Here is a 6,003-nt window from a genome sequence, read left to right as displayed (position 1 = left end):
TGTCTCCTGTTCCCAGTATTGTTGCCATTCCTGATTTATTTTCTTCCACACAATGTGTTTTCCTTCAGATTTGGATAATTGTAAGTTTACCTCTATGTTCTCTTTTTTAACGGCCTCTTTTGCTAACTTATCCACTTTTTCATTTCCTAGCACACCAATGTGTGCTGGGACCCACAACAAAGTCACGTCACTGCCCTTCCTTGTTACTTGGCTTAATAGTAGTAGAATTTCATACACTAGGTCAGGCCGCCTATGGGATGCACCAGACCCACTACTCTGGATTGCAGACAATGAGTCGCTACATATTAATACTTTGCATGGTTGCACCTGTTCTATCCACCGAACTGCCATCAAAATAGCGTACAGTTCCACTGTATACACTGCCAAATAGTTATTTGTTCTTTTGCAAATCTCAACATTCATCCCTTGCACTACCACAGCTGCCCCTGTTGTTTCAACTACTGGGTCCTTTGATCCATCTGTGAAGATTAAGAGGTGTTCCCTGTATCTATTATATATATGGTTATGGTATTCTGTTTTTAGGTCCAAATTTTTTTCCCTCCTTTTTGCCTCTCATATCTCCAGATCAACTTTTGGGATGTTCAGTAACCATATTGGGACAGGTGGCCACAATACTGCAGGGCAGAACTCTTTGTCCTCTACTTCCATGTCCCTTGCCACACCTCCTCCAACCCAGCCGAAGCTTCCAGACTGAGCCACTCCTCTCTCCCAGCACTCCTGTACTACCTGTTTTGTTGGGTGGTTCTCTCCATGACCCTTAAGGCTTAGCCAGTAATTAGCCATTAGTTGTCTGCGGCGCAGTCTCAACGGCATCTCCCCAGTTTCCACCTGTAGTGCACATACAGGTGACGTCCGCACACCTCCTATACAGATTCTTAGAGCTTCCGCTTGGACTTTGTCCAACTCGGACAACACTGACTTAGATGCTGATCCATAAGCTATACTGCCATACTCTAGTCTGGATCTGATCAGTGATACATAGATATGTTTAAGAGATAATATATCTGCTCCCCACTCTAAACCTGCTAAGCATCTCATTACATTGATGGGTTTTTTGCATTTTCCAATTATTTTTGTAATGTGGACCCTCCATGTTAATCTGGAGTCAAAATGGACTCCCAGGAAACGGAAATCTTTTACTCTTTCCAAATTGTTGCCGTATAGTTTTAACTGGACATCCTCTTTAATTTTGTTCCTTGTGAAAACCATTGTCTTTGTCTTCTCTATAGAGAATTTAAAACCCCATTTCACTCCCCACTCTTCCACATGGGCTATCCCTTGCTGCATTTTACCCACGATAAAATCTATATTCTTCCCCTTTCTCCATAGGCTGCCATCATCTGCAAAGAGCGATCGCCCCATCTCTGGTTGAATGTTTGCAAATATATCATTAATCATGATTGAGAATAGGATTGGGCTTATCGCACTTCCTTGGGGAGTTCCATTCTCGACTACACATTTACTAGAGATGTCTGACCCTATTTTAACTTGGATACTTCTACCGTTAAGAAAATCCATTATCCAGTTAAAAATATTTCCTCCTACTCCCATTAAATGCAGCTTTATTAGAAGACCTTCTCTCCACAACATATCATAAGCCTTCTCTACATCAAAAAATACAGTAACTACAGATTATTTTTTAACTTGTGCTTTCCTTATATCATCTTCCAAGCACAGAACTGGATCATTAGTACCTCTCCCTTTTCTAAAGCCACTCTGATAATTAGCCACTATACCGTTTTCTTCCATTAGATGCATTAATCTTTCATTTACCATTCTTTCCATCAGTTTACACATGTGTGCTGTTAAAGCTATAGGTCTATAATTTACTGGATTACTTGCATCTTTCCCTGGTTTCCTAATAGGCACAATGATTGCCTCCTTCCACCTCTCCGGTATTCGCCCTTCTTCCCACACCTTGTTATATAGTGCAAGTGTCTTTTGGAGTCCCTCCTCACTTAGATGCTTTATCATTATGTAGCAAATATCATCCTTCCCTGGGGCTGAGTTCTTACACTTGGCCAGAGCTCTCTTTAGCTCCCCCAAATTAAATGGAATATTGTACTTGTCCTCTGTGATACCTTTCCTTTGTAAGGCCTCAACATTTTCCTCTCTTGTTCTTTCCCTACCTCTTCTTCCTTCATCTGATAAGTTGTGGGAGCTGTGAACCCTACTAAAAGTGTTAACCATTAGTTCTGCTTTGTCTTTATTTGAGACTACAGTTTGATCTCCATTTGTTAGGATAGGATAACTCCACTCCCTTTTATCACCTTCCATTTTTTTAATCATCCCCCATATCTCCCCTACCTGTGTTGTGTTTCCAATTGAATCACAATACTTCCTCCAATATGCTCTTTTTGTTTGTCTTATAGTCCTCCTTACAATTGCCTGAGCCTGTTTGTAATTAATCATGTGTTGGTAGGTATGAGTTCTTTTTAATAATCTGAATGCTCTGTTTCTATTCACCACTGCCTCTTTACATTTATTGTCCCACCATGGCACAGCTTTCCTTTTTGAGCTTCCTTTACTTTTAGGTATGGAAACTAATGCTGCTCTTTTGATACCTTCTGACAATTTATTCTCAAAGTTTTCTATATCTGTCTCTTCTTGTATCGGTTTTACATATCTATCACTTTCCTCCTTAAATTTCTCCCAACTAGCCTTTCCAAACACCCATCGTCCACTTCTGTTTTCTTTACTCATAGTTAAAGTATATTTATTTTGCATAGCACAGGATGATGATCACTTCCTATGGTACCCTTTTCATATACGTCCCAGTTACATTTAGCAGCAATCCTATTAGAAACAAGTGTAAGGTCCAACACAGACTCCTTCCCTGTCCTAACATCTACCCTGGTCTTCTTTCCATCATTTAGACATACTAGATTACCATCATTTAATAATTCCTCAATTACCTGTCCATTATTATCTGACTTTCCACTGCCCCATAATGTATTATGTGCGTTAAAGTCCCCACACCAAATAACATTAGATTTGCTCTGGCCTTCTACTTCCTGTAACTTATTGACCTCTAATCGCTTACATGGATTATAGTAATTTATTACCACTATTTTCCTCCTCTCAGACCACACTTCTATTACCACATATTCCTGTTCCTGCCCAATTCCTAATACCTTGTATGGTATCCCTTTTTTAATGAAAGTGGCACAACCCCCTCCTCCCCCATTTCCCCTATCACATCTCACTGCAACATAATCATATAGAACAAAATCTAAACTTGGTTTCAACCAGGTTTCCTGGATACATACGACATCTGTTTTTTCCTTCCTACTGTCTATGAATTGCTTAAAGTCTTGCCCATTGGCTAACAAGCTTCTTGCATTCCATTGTAGGATTAACATTAATATTATTAACCCACACATGTTGACTCTTGGCTCGCCTGGATACTGAGACCATCATGTATTTCCTCCCACTTCAATCCTGCCATGCCCAAGTGGTGGACTGCAGCCTTTACAATGATTTGGATCCTTTCTGTTTTGGATTTTACTTCTGCTGTCGCATTTATTACTCCTGCTATAAATATAACCAGGTTTTTCTTTTCTTTCCATATACTCTTTTCTTTTTCTTTTATTGTTTCCATTATGCCCACATCTTGTTCCCTCCTGATCCTTCTTTCATTCATCTGTTTTGTAGGGTCAGCCTTTTTTGCTGCCTCTGCATAGGAGACCTTTTCCTTCACTCTTATGTTTTGTACTTCAGCTTCACGTCTCATCACCTCACAGCCCCAGTAAGCCACACTATGCTCTCCTCCACAATTACAGCACTTTGGTTTGACCCCCTCTCCACACTGACCATATTCATGGTCCCCACTACACCGTGCGCATTTCCTCGCCCCCTTGCACATTTTAGCTATATGCCCAAATTTCTGACATTTGAAGCACCTCATTGGTTTGGGTATGTACTCTCTTACACTATATCGCATGAATCCAAAATGGACCACTTTTGGAAGGGATTCTGTCTTGAATTCAAGCAGGACTGACTCAGTTTCCTCTTTCTTTGCTCCTTTGGTCATTCTTTTGGCATTCATAATTAATTCACATCTCTGAGTTCCTGAACCAGTTCACTCATATTGACTTTGAGAGGGATTCCATAGATAACCCCTTTACACCCTGCCCTCCTCCGTTCTCCCACTCTCACTACTTTGATTATTTTGATTTTGTCAATCTTGTTCATTTTCATTGCCTTTTCAACTTGAGCCTCACTGTTGCACCCTATTAGCATGTTTCCATCTTCCAGCACTCTTGCATACTTTACTTCCCCAACCTGGGCTCTGATTATTTTTGTCAGCTTCATTGGCTCTATCTTCTTTACTCCTCCTTCTCCTTCAAACCTCACCACTACATTTAACGAAATTTCCTTTTCTGGTTCCTTGTCTTCACTCTCCGATCCACCAATATTGCTTTTCCTTCTTTTACGGCTGCTCTTCCTGGGACTACCCCGTGTTCCCACGGTTTCCCACTCCTTCTCAACATTTCCTTCATTATCCTCTCCTCCACTGGCCTCCATACCACTCAACCCACTCTCGCCTGTCATTTTGTAACAGCAGGGAATATTGCCAGAGCACCGTTTACCGGACCTATATCTGCAATCGGCCGTGGCCCTTGGTCAGTGCTGGCGATTTAATGTACACAAACTGTAACCTGACAAATAAAGACTATATAGCAAACCTAGCACCTTTGTTGTGTGTGTGTGTGTGTGTGTGTGTGTGTGAGAGAGAGCGAGTGTGTGAGTGAGAGAGGTGGGCAAGTGAAATAATCTTCACATTCAACCTGTATTTGGAAGAGCAAGAGCCTAACACTGATGCTCCCTGAAGCGGGGGCAGTGCAGGTGCAGGAGGGAGAGAGGACAGGACTGCAACTGGATTTGTGATTGTGGACCATGCCCTCACCCCTGGGGTAGCAGTCCTTCTGGTAATAGAGGAACCCCTGTGATTACAGCCCGCGGCCAATCTTTAACATTCCCTTTGTACTGCAGATAAATTGTAGTTTTAGCAATCATAAGGCCGTCTGATAAATTGTCCGCCCTCAACTTTTACATTTATTTGCCTGTACTTTTTCTCTCTAACCACCTACATAGACCAACATATCTCCAGCAATCCTGGTTTAGTCCTTTCAGAGGTATTTCCCTTTTCCTCCTCTGGCTCTTCCCCACCCTCTATGTAACGTAAAGGCATCTTGTTTTCTCTTTTTTCCGGTCTTTGATTGTTCCTCTCCACTGATGCAGTCTAACCTACCGGGTTTTGCGTTGATTTCCAGCATCTGCCTTCGATTCTTGAAATGCACATTTATTTGGGATAAGCCTGTGGAGAGAAGCTTTCTTAGACGGGAAGTTCAGCTTTCGTGCCTTGCTCAATGAATCATAACATATCTCTTATCGCAGTAATTTCGTAACGTGGTATTTTAATTGTCCCAAAATCCTTATCTCTCATGCACGTTCCTCTAATGTCCTTGGTACGAGCACCTGTTGCTTCCAATCTGGCATTCCATACATGAGGAGATTTGGCCTTCTTTAGAAGAACTGCAATCGGGTATCTAAAGTGGAAAATAAAAGAAAGATTTATAAATTCCCCTGAATGGTTATTCAGTTAATAATTCAGTTAATAATCTGCCTTCCTGTTCTTGCCACCAAAGTGGATAACCTCACATTTATCCACATTATACTGCATCTGCCATGCATTTGCGCACTCACGCAACCTGTCCAAATCACCCTGCATCCTCATAGCATCCTCGTCACAATTCACACTTCAAGTTTAAGTTCAAGTTCACCTTTATTGCCGCATGCACCAATTAAGGGACAGTGGCATTTGATTTACCATGCAGCCACACAATCAAAAAGAGCACAATACACAATAGAATACAACATGAACATCCACCACAGTGGAACCAACATTCTTCGCTATGGTGGGAGGCAGTAACGTTCAGTCAGTCCTCCTCCTTTGTTCATCCGTGGTCGGGGCCATGA

The sequence above is a fragment of the Amblyraja radiata genome, chromosome 13 (genome assembly GCF_010909765.2).
Source record: "Amblyraja radiata isolate CabotCenter1 chromosome 13, sAmbRad1.1.pri, whole genome shotgun sequence".
Taxonomy (NCBI): Eukaryota; Metazoa; Chordata; class Chondrichthyes; order Rajiformes; family Rajidae; genus Amblyraja; species Amblyraja radiata.
Note: the sequence above shows the minus strand (reverse complement) of the source record.